Source organism: Musca domestica, unplaced genomic scaffold (genome assembly GCF_030504385.1).
Source record: "Musca domestica strain aabys unplaced genomic scaffold, Musca_domestica.polishedcontigs.V.1.1 37, whole genome shotgun sequence".
NCBI lineage: Eukaryota > Metazoa > Arthropoda > Insecta > Diptera > Muscidae > Musca > Musca domestica.
Window position 1 is genome coordinate 8,809,085 of NW_026712321.1, and position 15,311 is coordinate 8,824,395.

The following is a 15,311-nucleotide window of genomic DNA, read 5'->3' on the forward strand; positions in this document are numbered from 1 at the left end:
ATACTATGGAGGGTATATTAAGTTTGTCATTCCGTTTGTAACTCCTCGAAATACTGATGTCAGACCCAACAAAGTATATATATTCTTGATCAGCGCAAAATTCTAAGTCGATATAGCCATGTCTGTTTGTCTGTGGAAATCACTCTAGCTTCCGAACGAATTGAAGTAGATTCATAAAATTTTGCTCAAATGTATGTTATGTCTGCAGGACTTTTGGTATTGAAAATAGGCCATGTAGGTCCACGTTTTGGTATAGCACCCATATAACGGTACCTCCCGATATTCGGTATTTTTGTGATTTTAGCGACATTATTCACCGGAATAGTTTTAAATTTGGTATTTGCAGCCTACGACAGAAAATTGTCTCTACGTCTTCGTAGAGCCCCCATATAACGGTACCTCCCAATATTCGCTATTTTGATGATTTTAGTGTCATTTTTCACCGGAATTGTTTCAAATTTGGTATTTGAAGTTCGAAATAGATACTACCTAAGACAGAAAATTGTCTGTGCAGGTCCAGGTCTTCGTATAGCCCCCATATAATTTTATCTCCCGATATTCGGTATTTTGATGATTTTGGCGAATTTATTTACCAGAATTGTTTCAAATTTGGTATTTGAAGTTTGAAATGGATACTACAGCCTAAGACAGATAATTGTCTGTGCAGGTCCAGGTCTTCGTATAGCCCCCATATAATTTAACCTCCCGATATTCGGTATTTTAATGATTTTAGCGTCATGATTCAAATTAATTGTTTCAAATTACGTATTTAGAGTTGGTAATGGGAACTACAGTCTGTGACAGAAAATTGTCTATGCAGGTCCAGGTCTTCGTGTAGGCAACATATATCAGTATCTCCCTGTATTCGGTATTTTGACGAGCTCAGGTACAATACCCACCGAAATTGTTTGAGATGTCGTATTTGACGTTCGTAATTGATGCTATAGCCTGTGATAGAAAATTGTATATGCTGGTCCAGGTCATTGCACATCTCCGATATAAAGGTACCTTCCCATATACGATATTTTGATGATTTTAGCTACATTATTCACCCTTTTATTTCAAGTTTCGAATTTGAATATGGTAATGGCTTATAACAAACCATGTCTATGTAGGTCCACGTCGTATAGACCCCAATATAACGGCTATATTCCGTATTTTTAAAATTTTAACATAATTTTTTAAGGATTTTATTTTTTGAAAATTTCCAAATTCGTTCCAAATGGTGGAGGGTATTCAAAGCTCGGCCCGGTCGAACTTATTGGTTTTTAACTTGTTTATTTTTAAAATTTATGGAAGTTTTTTTGTGCTCACACAATTTTTGGAATGATGGTGTGTTGCAGTGGTCAAGCTTAATCGTCAAATATCTCAACAAACCATATGATCGATATCTGACAAGTTACAACATTGTCTGGGTTTTATACGACTTGCATGAATAATTTTGTTTGAACATTAACAGGGTATAATTTCCAGACAGGTGTAACATATTTCTATAAAGATTCCTAACATTTCAGGGTCAGTGGATTTTTTCTTATTTCGAAGCAGAAGAAGTTGGTATTTGTGGTTATCCTATATTGTCAAATGAATCCTTCATTGTCTGAGTTGAACCCGACAGATATGCATTAGTACGAATTCAGTTTGATTATATGCCAACGATAAGGTTAATTTCCTATAAAACTTGGGAGGTTTTTGAGACAGGTTTGATGTAAGGCCAATTTTTACTAGGAGTCTGGGTATTTTTTTATTTTTTTTTACGCAGATCTGATGTTTCTAGAGCATTTTTACTTTACGATATTACTTTACTTTTAATTTAAAAATTGGTCCGGTCAAATAATCTCTTCACTTAATCCAGTCAACGTTGGGCGCCATTTCATATCATTAAAAAGCGTATTGTTTCTTTTTTTAATTTCGGCATAGATTATTTTTAGGTGTTTTTTGAAATTTTTTTAGTCTTCATTTAAAAATTGTTTGACTTGCCCAGTTAACGTTGGGCGCCATTTCATAGCATTAATTATTTTTTCGGGATTATTTTCTTTTAATAATATGTGTCTCTTATCCCCTAAATATGGTGACAGGTTTGACCTAATGTCCAAGAATTTAGTTTGGAATTATTCTTTAGATTATTTCGGAATTATTTTTTTGGGGATTGGTTGGCACTAGATTTTAACTCAAAAATATTCGAAAAAAAATAAACATTATACCGTCTTAAAAAGACATGTCTCTATTTACGTTGAGCATCATTTCAAAACGTTTAGTAATTCATTTTATTTCCTTTACTTTATATTGGCCGCCATTTTGTTCAAATATGTATATATACCAATAGATATAAATTAAACCCAGGCTTGATATTGTAGCGAACGCATATATATTGTTCTTCTAATTATTCTTTAGTGCATTGTGAAATTTTTTTTGGTGGATTCCTAGACAGTTGTTATAGTTCCTGGCGAATAAGCTTATGATATCTCTTGACTTGTCTCAATTAATGTTGGGCGCCAGTTCATAGCATTGGGTAATTATCTTTATGCCATCATACCGCGTTTGAAGCGTCCGTCCAACAGATTTTTACCATGAACCAATACACGCCACGCGAGCGCTCTGAAATTTACATTCAACAGAAGAAGTCAATTGTGAAAACTCAACGTGCTTGTAAAACATTAAAAAATGTGAGAAGTTCGCATTCTAAGAACACCATTAAGCGTTTATACGAAAAATTTTCGACTGGTAAGGCTCTTTCTAATCCGAAGTGGCCATATAAAAGTCGACCAAGGCGATCGGCCGAGAATATCGCTGCCGTACTACCCAGTGTTGAGAGGTCCCCAAGAACATCCCAAAAACGCCGTTCTCAGCAGTTGGGCATGGCTCGGTCCACTTTACAACGGATTATTCGCATTGATTTGCATTTGTTCCCGTACAAAATTCAATTGACGCAAAGAATGTTGCCTGCGATCAAGCCTCGTCGATTGGAATGGACCCAAAGGTTCGTCGAATATGGGCAACCTTGTATATATTCATGTATATCTTTCAAAGAGTTAAGACCGATTTTTTGTATGAGTTTTTAGATCATAGCATTAGTAAAACATAGCAAAAAAATTATTGACATATCAAATTTCGTATGAAAAGTTCATTAGGGATACTACAGCCTATGACAAAAAAATGCGTATGCAGGTCCACGCCTTCGTATATATAAAATATACCTCCTGATATTCGGTATTTTGACTATTTTAGAGACATTATTCAAAGAAATTGTTTCAGATTTCGTATTTGAAGCTCGAAATAAATACAACAACCTCTGACGGAAAATTATTTACGTGAGTCTACGTCTTCACATAGCCCACATATAATGGCACCTCCTTTTATACGGTCTTCGTATAGCCTCCATATGAAAATTTCCCTTTGCGCGGTATTTTTCGACGGAAATTTTTTTTTGAAAAATTTTCAAGTTCCTTCGAAATGGTGGTAGGTATAAAAGTTGGGGGCCGGCCGAACTTAGCTGCATTATCGCCTCAGTAGCAAAAAACCAATAGCATGTATTAGAGACTATTTCCTGGCTATATATAACTAAGAAGTCTACCAGTTACACATTAAATTACTGATTGCCCTACAATAAGCCATATAATAAATATTGAGTGTTTTTCTATAGCCCGAATATGATCACCGAGAGTTCTCTATTGGCTAAACTTCATCTATACCTAAAAATCTGTATGCACTTTACTATCGAATTCCATAAAGAAATTTAAAATCGGTAACGACTAAATTTTGTGTTTTATCCAGGAAAATTGAATTCTTAATCACCGTGAATTGTTCAAACCTTAATCAAAATTTCCTCACACATAATCAAATTTACACATAAAGAATGAAAAATAACATTTATTAGATACCCCGCACGTTATTGATATAACTCTAGCCGGAAATGGGAGCTTGAGTACCTCGGACAATCAGACAGTGATATAAAAATTGTTGGAGGATATTTTCCACAAATGCTATTTTTATAATGGCTTTTTACTGACTTCCATTTATAAAACACTTTCAACAATTCTCCCTAATAATTGTTATTATTAGAATTATCATTTCACAATTATCAATCAGTATTTTTTTATTGTTATCACAAAACCCAAATTTCTCACAATATTAATTTCCAAACCACCCTCATAATTTCGTCTATTCATCGATTTTTATAATTTTGTTTTTGTTTTACTATTTCCTTCTTGTTTGAGGGGTTTTCTATTTACATTGTTACAACATTTCTCTCACAACGGACTCTCAAATGCAAGTGCAATAGAGAGAGAGAGAATCACACACGGAACCTTTCTCAACACAAAACAAATTTGAGTAGTGACAATAAGGCGCAGGCCTTGTTGCAACCCGGTTTGAGAGTCACAAAAGGACTCTACGTTAAATAGCGACACAGAGGGTGCCGAACAGCTGACAAACACACCCGCACAAACTGAGAGACATAACGGTGTTATGCATTGCTGACTTGCTTTCTCAAAAATGTCTTACACACACACACTGGCACGCACAAAAACACATGGTCAGTTATCAATCTCTCTTTTTTCAAATATATTAATCTCACTTTTCTCTCTTTCACATCTTCTCTCAGTTGATTTTTTTATAATTTCCTGTTTTGTTTGTTTCAAATAAACATGTTTTCTTTTTAGTTGCTTGTTTTCTAGTTTGTTTCTTTTTTCGTTTTTATCTCAAGAAATTTGTAGTTTTTCTCGTTATTGTTATTGTTTTTGTTGATTTTCTTGTTTTAATTCAATATTATATTCTACTTGATGTGTTTTTGCACTTGTCCCTTTGTTTGGGTGTTGTTTTTTGTGTGCTATTTGTTGTGTTATCTTGGCATGATGCCTAGCCATCAGCTAGCCAGCCAACCAGTCAGCCAGATAGCAATGGCCTGGCGCACTGTCCGGTCAGATTTTTTTGCGAGCACTTTTTTCTATTTGCTATTCTTTTGCACCCTACAGGAAGGAATGAAGTTTGGTGAAGGATTTTTGAAAACTTAATGAAGAAAATCAGGAGATTTTTAATCTATAGACGAGCTAATGAAGGGATTCGATCTGTAAAAGAACTTAAAATTTGAAAAAGGTCTATAAAAAGTGTATCTAACAACTAGAAAGGCTCCTAAGTTCGGCCGGGTCGAACTTTTGATACCCTCCACCATTTGGAAGGATCTTGAAAAATTAAAAAAAAAACAGTCGAAAAATACCACTTAAAAAACCGTTATATGGGGGCTCTACGAAGACGTGGACCTGTATAAATAATTTTTTGTCATAGGAGGAGTAGTACCGATTTCGACCTTCAAATACGACATTTGAAACAATTCCGTTGAATAATGTCGCTAATATAATTAAAATACCGAATATCGAGAGGTACCGTTATATGGGGGCTATACGATATCATGGACCTATATAGACAATTCTCTTCCTGGAGGTAACGTACCCAGAATAAACTCATTTTGTGGATTTTCAGACAATTCCATTGAAAAATTTGACTTCAATCATCAAAATGCCGAATATCGGAAGGTACCTTTAAATGGGGGCTATACGATATCGTTGACAAATATAGACAATTCCCTTCCAGGCGGTGAAGTACTCAGAAGGAGTTCCTTGTGTGGAATTTCAGACAATTCCATTGAAAAATTTGGCTTCAATCATCAGAATACCGAATATCGGGAGGTACCGTTATATGTGGGGGCTATACGATATCATGGACGTATATAGACAATTCTTTTCCAAGGGGGAAAAGTACTCAGAAGGAGTTCCCTGTGTGGAATTTCAGACAATTCTATTGAAAATGTAGCTACAATCAATAAAATACCGAATATCGGGAGGTACCGCTATATGGGGGCCATATGATATCATGGACTTATATAGACAACTCATTTCTAGGGGGTAAAGTTCGCAAAAGGAACTGGTTGTGTGGATTTTCAGACAATTCCATTGAAAATTTTGACTTCAATCATCCAAATACCGAATATCGGGGGTACCGTTATAAGGGGGCTATACGATATCATAGACCAATATAGGCAAGTCTCTTCCAAAGGGTAAAGTACTCAGAAGGAGTTCCTTCAGTAGAATTTCAGACAGTTCTATTGAAAAATTTGGCTTCAATTATCCAAATACCGAATATCGGTAGTTATCGTTATATGGACCTACATAGTCAATTCTCTTACAGACTGTAAAGTACCCACAAAGGACTCCTTGTGTAGAATTTCCGAAAATTCTATTGCAAAGACGGACGGACGGACAGGTCTACATCGTGATAGAATTTTACACTGATCGAGAATAAACATACCTTTGTTAGGTCAAAAGTTATTATATCGATGAGTTACAAATGGAATGACGAACTTAATATACCCTCCATACTATGTATGGTGGAGGGTATAAAAAGGCTTCTCCCTACGGAAGACTTCCACAATATCGTACCGCTGAAGATCTATGGAAGGTTTTCTATCTAAGAAAGCCATGAAGATATTATATAAAGGAGGTTTGTGGAAGGTCTTGCCGCTAACGAGGTAAGGGTCTCCTCATTACAGTTATATGAGGGCTATACGATATCGTGGACCGATATAGCCCATTTTCGAATTGGAGTTGCCTGCACACAAAAGACAGATCTGTGCAAAATTTTGGCTTCCTATCTTAATTCGTTTTGACTCTAGCGTGATTACAACAGACGGTCAGAGAGACGGACGGACAGGCCTAAATCAACAAAGAATTCTACGCTGATCAAGAATATATATACCTTATTAGGTTTAAAATTATGAATTCGGTGAGTTACAAACGGAATGACGAAGTTATTATACCCTCCATACTATTTATGGTGGAGGGCACAAAAAGGCTTCTCTCTACGAAAGACTTCCACAATATCGTACCGCTGAAGATCTTTGGAAAGTTTTCTATCTAAGAAAGCCATGAAGATATTATGTATAGGAGGTCTGTGGAAGGTCTTGCCGCTAACGAGGTAAGGGTATCCTATATAGCCCATCTTCGAACTGGAGCTGCCTGTGCACAAAATACTGGTCTGGGCAAAATTTTAGCTTCCTATCTTGATTCGTTTTGACTCTAGCGTGGCCTAATTTAGAATTTTACGCTGATCAAGTATAAATATTTTTTGTTAGGTCTAAAATTATTATTTCGATGAGTTACAAACGGAATGACGAACTAAATATATCCTCTATACTATGTATGGTAGAGGGTATAAAAAGGCTTCTCTCCACAGAAGACTCCAAGAATATCGTACCGCTGAAGGCCTTTCGATTTTTTTCTTATCTTAGAAAGCCGTGTAGATATCCTATATAGGAGATCTGTGGAAGGTCTGCCCCTAACGAGGTAAGGTTCTCCTATCTACAGACGAAAACAATAGTCGATTTTTAGACGTTTTAGTTTCTTTGCTTCAAATATTTTGATTATTACTTCGATTTTGTACAACCAGTAAAAATAGCATTTTGGGTGTGACTCTTAAAAAATTGAAATTCGGTTAATAATCTATGACTTTGACTCTTAAAAAAATTGAAATTCGGTTAAAAATCTATGACCCTAACTCGAAAATCGATTATGAAAAGATTTCATCACCAAAGGTCCATTTAAAAGAGTCGAATTTTGCGATTTCTGCCACAGAAAAATTTCGATTTCGACTTTTAAAAAGAAAAAGTGTAGTAATCAAAAACCGACGTAAGGATCCCTAAATGACATTTTAAAGGTCTTCTTTTGTAAAAAATCCCTTATATATTTTTTTCTCAATAAGGTTAAAAACTAAAAATACGTGACTTAAAAAATCGAAAATTGATTGCGAAAAGTCAACTTTACGATTTTTTAACACAGTTCGAATTCGACCTTCAAGACCAAAAATCGAATATAAAAATCGAAAATTGCAATTTCCTACTACAGGTGAGAGTCATCTTTGGCTTATATAGATTTTGAACGCGAAAATACAATCCCTAGACTCAGATCTCTTAAAGTCTTGATATCTTAGAAGCGCTTCTCACTTTCCTACATCCATAAGGTTTCTTTAAGTCTCCTATCTCGTACTTCTCATCTTTGGCTTATAGAGCTTTCAAGGTCAAAGGGCATTTAATCGAGAGTCGTATATGGGCTTCATACAAGTCTTAAAATATTTATATCTTAAAAGCGCTTCTCACCTCCCTACATCCATAAGGTTTCTTTGAGTCGCCTATAGCCCACGCTGCTATCCCTCCTGGCTCCTTTTCCTGCATTTCCTTTTTTGTAGTTTTTCTCATTTTTGATCCGACAGTTATTGATATGAACATTACTTGTCACTTTTGACATTTTGTCACCGCAAGGTACATGTGTATGTTGGCGCACTTGCCGTTGTCATCATACCAAATAACGTATCGTATCGCATCGAATGCGTAACAATACCATCAAACTTTGTGTCTGTCGGTCTGTCCGTCTGTCTGCCATGCCTGTCAATGCAGGCAGCCTTAAAGCGCAGCGGATGCAGGGTTTATTTTAAGGCTGTGCGAGAGCGCAAGAAAGCATGTGATGTGTCAACACTACGGCGTTTCAATGTTTCAGTGAGATTTACAAAATAAAAGTGAAACAGAAACATGCTAAGAGAATTGTTGGAATTTTGTATTTGGGCTTTGAAATTAACCCTTAAATGGTTTGAACGGGGCATTTAGGTTACTCAACGTTTCTTTATTGTATAGACGGAAAATATATGTTCTGAAAAACTGGATCAAAGACAAAAGAGCCAGAAGATAGGGTATAAAAAAGTCAAAATATTGATAGCAGATTGATTAATTAGTTTTAAGCGATTTTTACCTTAAGGAAATATTGAATTAAATGGAAACACGAGGGGATAAGATTTCGAATCCCATTTTTGATAATCGTATTTTCAATATTAGCATATGTAAGTTGTAAGGCATTAGCCAGGGATATGTGTAATGTACATAAGAAATCTGCTAAAACGGGCATATAAAGCTGCCCTGGGTTGGGCGCCATTTGAAAAAGTACACAGATTTTCTAGGTAATTATAAGAACATCGAGAAATCCTTCATGTATTCAATCTCATGTTGGGCGCCATCTAGGTATAGTATATAGATTTTCCTATTTCTCCAAGAAATGTTGATCAAGCTATTAACTCCCGAAATCGGAAATCGGTTGAAGATACATATGGGAGCTATATCCTAATCTGAACCTATTTCATATCTCGATAAAATTTGATGGAGGCTTTTTGAGCAGTATCAAATATCCGGTACCAAGTATCATTCTTGTGTGGGCCTTAAAAACCCCAAATCGGATGAAACATATATATGTGAGCTATAGCTATATCTGAACCCATTGTATCCAAATTCGATTTACTTGCTTCTAGATTGAAATGTGTCGGATATGGCAAAATTCAGGTCAATTGGACTGATATTGGCTATTTGGTGTACAATTAACCCGAAATCTGTTGAAGATATATATGAGAGCAATATACAAATCTGAACCGATCTCGATAAAATTTGGCAGAGGTATTTCCAAGCTCTATAAGATATCTGGTACCAAATATCATTGTTGTCGAATGCCTATTACGCATGTGAGGGACATAAACGTCCAAATCTATTGAAAGCTATCTCCTAATCTGAACCGATCTCGATAAAATTTAACAGAGGTATTTTCGAGCAGTATCTGTTGTCCGATACCAAATATCATTGTTGTGGAGTGCATATTACGCATGTGATGGACTAAATAAACCTAAATGTGATCCGATTATCACCAATTTCTATAGGGTTCGTCATTGGGCCAAACAAATATTATTTGGAAAATTTCATATCAGTCGGATAACAAATGCGACCTGAATTTTTTCACAAGAATATATGGACAGACGAACGGCCGGATAGACGGGCTGGCATGCATAAATCGACTCAGAAAGTTATTCTATGAAACTCCTCAAAAGTAACTATGGGTCTATCTCGTTTCCTTCTCCATGTTACAAACAAATGCACAAAGACATAATACCCTTACCACTAGGGTATAAAAATTGGCATTACTTTTAGAAAATAGATCCGATCAGCTTCTTCCTTCAATTCCCATTTATCCTATTTATGTGAATTTATCCAATTTTGATGCTTATTCATGGGCGCCACTAATGTTAGACAGCTTTTTACGAACAACTTTGAATCAATACAGGCGGATTACAGCACCCCCTCCGAAATCTCAAAAATGAAATTCTGTTACAGGCTTTGGACTTTGGAAGGGTTCTCCCCTCAAATCCCACTCATCTTCCATATCCTCTTTTATAAAAATAGGTTTCAATTTTGACGTTAGAAATTTGCTTGGGTGCCATTAATTTTAGGCAGGTGTTGTCGGAAGACTTTGGCCAAAACGGGCCGATTAGAACAATTAAATGACAATTAAAATTAGCCTTTGATCTACGCAATTAGATTTTTTCAGGTCCTCCACTTTCGTCTTCACTTTTACCTTTTAAATATAAATTTTATAAGAATAAATTTAAATTTTGCCTTTGGGTAATGTGATTGGGCGCCACTGATTTTGGGCAGGTGTTGATAGCCAAAAACTGGCAGATTAGAACTAACGTTTGGAAATATGACACATAATCCTAATGCTTCCATATTTCTATGGACCAAATAGATCTGTAACACAAAGGTCCCCGGTGCTTGTACAAAAGTACAACGTGATATAAATGTATTTAATTTCTTTGATGGGTAGATTTTTCGAAAAATACACTCAATATTGGCAATAACGCGTTCCGAAATCATAAAAATGTCATTCTGTTATAGCTCTGAGATTATGGCTAACATTCCCTGTCAACGTTTAAAAACTTGGTTTTTTTAAGGACAATAGGTTTTTCTTTTGACTGTGGATGTAGTGGTTGGGCGCCACCGGTGATGAACAGGTGTTATTTGACCACTATGACAAAAAACGACAGATTAGCAGATAAATTCCAATAAAAACTACACATAATCCTTATGATTCCATAAATATTTCAAAGATTCCAAATGCTGTACTACAAAAGCCCGGAGTGGTTGTTTAATGGTTAATCGAAATAATGTAGAACACAGATACACTTAATTTCGGCAAAAATGCTTTCCGAAATCATAAACATTACATTCTGTTATAGCTCTGAGATTATGGCCAACATTCCCTTTCAGCTTTTTAAAAACTTATTTGTTTAAGGATAATAAATTTTACTTTTGTTTGTGGATGTTGTGGTTGGGCGCCACCGATCTTGGACAGGTGTTATTTGAACACTATGACAAAACTGACAGATTAGCACAGGAATTCCAAAAAAAAACTATACATAGTCCTTATTTCAATATATTTCTAAGGTCCCAAATGCTGTGCCAATAAAAGTCCTCTGTAATTGTTCAATCGTTAATCAAAACAATGTAGAACGTGCTATAAATATATTTAATTCCGCAGATAGGTAGATTACTTTTATCAATACACTCAATATTGCCAAAAACGCGTTCCGAAATCATAAAAATGACATTTTGTTAAAGCTCTAAGAATATGGCCTATACTTCCCTTCAATTTTTAAAAATTATTTTTTTTAGGATAATATATCCAATTTTCAATGGTTGGGCGCCACCGGTAACGGGCAGATGTTATTTGAACACTACGACAAAAACACACCTATTCCAAAAAAAAAAAAAAAAAAAAAAAAAAAAAATACACATAATCCTTATGATTCCATAAATATTTCAAAGGTTGCATTTATTTAATCCCACAGATAGGTAGATTACTTTTATCGATACATTCAATATCGGAAAAAAAGAGTTCCGAAATCACAAAAATTAAATTCTGTTATAGCTATCAAATTTGGCCAACATTCCATTTAACATTTCCTTTCCACATTTAAAAACTAAAATTTTTAAAGGATGATAGGTTTCAATAATGGTTGGGCGCCACCGGTGATGGACAGGTGTTATTTGCCCACAATGACAAAAACTGACAGATAAGCACAAAAATTCTAGTTCTATGACTCCATAAATATTTCAAAGGTCCCAAATGCTGTACCACAAAAGACCCCGGTGCTTGTTTAATGGTTAATCGCAACAATGTAGAACGTGCTATCAATTTATTTAATTTCTCTGACGGGTAGATTACCTTTATCAATTCACTCAATTCCCGGCCAAAAAAACGGTGAGTCGTTAAAATGTTGTTGTTGCCACGATATTCCAATTCACTTTTACACTATTTAAACAAAACGAAATACTTGAAATGTTGCTTCGATTTCAAGAATTTTTTAATCGCAATTAATTTTAACTTTCTTTTTTTTTTGCTTTATTCTTTCACTTCTTTGCTTTTTCTGAAAATATTCGTAATTTTTTATTTTGAGACAACTATAATAATTTATAATTCTATTTTGTTGTTGCTGTTATCATAGACGTTGCTGTTGTTTTTGTTGTTATTTGTGCTGAGCTGCAATCTCTCTATTGCTATCCATTGGATACTACTGCTGCTATGCTGGTTGTTATTTTTTGTTTTGTTATCGTTTCCTTGTACTTATTGCTGCTGCTGTTGTTGGCGTTTTTATTTTCTGATTATGATTCTTCTCTTTTATTCATGACATTCATAGTAAATTCCTTAACACTTTTCGCTTTTGTGATTCTTATCTATTGAATGAATATCTTTTTTTGATTTTCATAATTTTTTTTTGATTCGCTTTTATTTTTTGTTGTTGTTTTAGATTTAACGCACCTGTTTTTTTTTTCTTCTTCTCTGCTCTGTGAAACACACACACACGACGCATTGACCGAACGACGACGTATGGCTTAGCTCGTTTTGTTAACCGTAATATGCCGTATGACAGCCGTTGTTGTAATTCAGCATTGACCAACACGCGCGATTTTAACCATTTAACCCGCCGTGTCGTACTGATTCTGTCGAACTGACGGTTCTTGGCTCAAACACCCAATGTCGTTGTGAAAGAAATGAAGTTGGTTGCAGGCAGACATACAGGCAAGCGAATCGGTTGCATGGGCTTAAGACACCATGCGATGGTTTGATCGAACCCAACATTTGCCATCGAAAAGTTGAACATGTTAGATGTTGCGAAACATTTCAGTTTGGGGGAGAAAATAAACATTGTTGCTGGCTGGCAACATGTTGCGAGTCGTAGTAATGTTGCAAAAGAAGCAACAAGTGGTTGTGGGCATGTTGTTGTGGGAAGTAACAACATACAGTTTGAAAGGCATTGCGTTACTTGTGTTACAGACTTTAGATATGAGAAAATCGGCATATAAGGTAGTTGTATTCATAAACTTTCTGTCGGAATTAAAATTTTCTAAAAAATTGAGTTGAAATAATTAAAGAAAAGAAAATTACAAATATTTTACAAGGACCAAGAATTGGATGGATGACCTCTGCAACAATATTTGTGGGGGGTTTGTAAGTTTGATTGGACCAAAAAGGTTTTAAAACCTCGAAGTATTGGTCCTAGTCCCATGATATTATTATATATGGATCTTCCTATCTCGCCGAGATGATTTGTTCTTCTGATATGTCCGTCCGTTCGTCCGTCACGCTACGGTTTAAAAGTATGACCCGATCCTCACAAAGTTTGGCATTTTAATTTACAGGTTTCAAAATCAGACCAATTGACAGAATTTTGCGTGATAGTAAAGTTTAGGACAGCCTTTTGAAAGGGCATCGGATAATATTTAGCGCGTAAAATTGACTTAAACTTTGGTGCGAAATCGTTTTGAATACCAATCAGCACGACAGAGGGTGTAAACATAGGGCCAACCATTATTTTCACTTACTTGTTTTTCAATAACATTTTTAAGGATTAGGACGGACAACTTTATAATAAAACTGGCGAATTACAATTTGCATTCCGAAATTGTAAAAATTACATTCTGTTATAGCCTTCTGACTATTGAACTAATTCTTTTCAGGTTTTCTCTTTAATTCGCTTTCATCTTTTAAATATCAAATTTTATAAGAATAGGTTTCAGTGTTGTTTGTGGATTTTGCGCTTGGGCGCCACTAATGTTAGACAGGTGTTAAAATGTTAGATGTTCTTAGAATACACGTTTCGAAATATTACACACAATCCTTATAGTTCGATATTTCGATGATCCAAATGGTGCTTGCTAAATAATTAATCGAAATCACGTGGAACGTGTAATTTATTTAATAACTCAATACCAACAAAAACGCATTCCGAAGTCATAAAAATGTCATTCTGTTATAGCTCTTAGATTATGGCCAACATTCCCTTTCAACCTTAAAAAAATTATTATTTTAAGGATAAAAGGTTTCTATTTTAGCTGTGGATGTTGTGGTTGGGCGCCACCGATCTTGGACAGGTGTTATTTGAGCACTATGGCAAAAATTGACAGATTAGCACAGGAATTACACAGGAAATTACACATAATCCTTATTATTCCATAAACATTTCAAAGGTCCCAAATGTTGTACCACAAAAGACCCCGGTGCTTGTTTAATGGTTAATCGAAACAATGTCGAAAGTGCTATCAATTTATTTAATTCCTCTGATGGATAGATTATTTTTATAAATACACTCAATATTGGCAAAAACGCGTTCCGCAATCAGGTTACAAATTCAGACCAATTGACGGAACTTTGCATGAAATTAAAGTTTAGGACAGGGCAGAAGGATTAGGAAAAAATATTTCTAAGCATGAATTTTTTGAAATAGTTTCCAATATTTACTAAATATTTTTATGAGTGTCCTGCTATTTTCAAGTATCAAAAATCGTGATTTTTATACCCTCCACCATAGTATTAAGATTGTAATTTCGTTTGTAACACCACGAAATATACATTTTAGACCCGACAAAGAATAAATATTCTTGATCAGCATGAAATTCTATGTCGATTTAGCGAAGTCCGTCCGCCTGTCTGTCTGTCGAAATCACTCTAGCTTCCGAACGAAATGAAGTAGATTGATAAAATTTGACTCAAATGCATATTATGTCTTCAGGACTTTTGGTATTGAAAATGCGCCATGTAGGTCCACGTCTTCATATAGCCCTCATATAACGGTACCTCCCGATATCCGGAATTTTGATGATTTTAGCAACATTATTTACCGGAATAGTTTCAAATTTGGTATTTGAGGTTCGTCATGGATACTACAGCCTAAGACAGAAAATTGTCTGTGCAAGTCCACGTCTTCGTATAGTCTCCATATAACGGTACCTCCCGATATTCGATATTTTGATGATTTTAGCGACATTATTCTCCGGAATTGTTTCAAATTGGGTATTTGAATTTCGTCATGGATACTACAGCCTAAAACAGAAAATTGTTTGTGAACGTCCACGTCTTCGTATAGCCTCCATATAACGGTACCTCCTGATTTTATGA

At 35.3% G+C, this 15,311-nt stretch overlaps 1 protein-coding gene across 2 annotated transcripts in view; it reads right to left on the bottom strand.

Annotated features, from left to right (window-relative positions):
- LOC101892488 (putative polypeptide N-acetylgalactosaminyltransferase 9) overlaps positions 1–12,893 on the bottom strand; it is a 290,344-nt gene extending 277,451 nt beyond the window's left edge. Inside the window, exon 1 of one of the 2 annotated variants that reach the window (XM_059126100.1) lies at positions 12,081–12,893. The gene's annotated coding sequence lies outside the window, so the exon portion shown is untranslated. The remainder of the gene's footprint in view (positions 1–12,080) is intronic. The other variant, XM_059126099.1, reaches the window with a different exon arrangement.
- Positions 12,894–15,311: the final 2,418 nt, after the last annotated feature.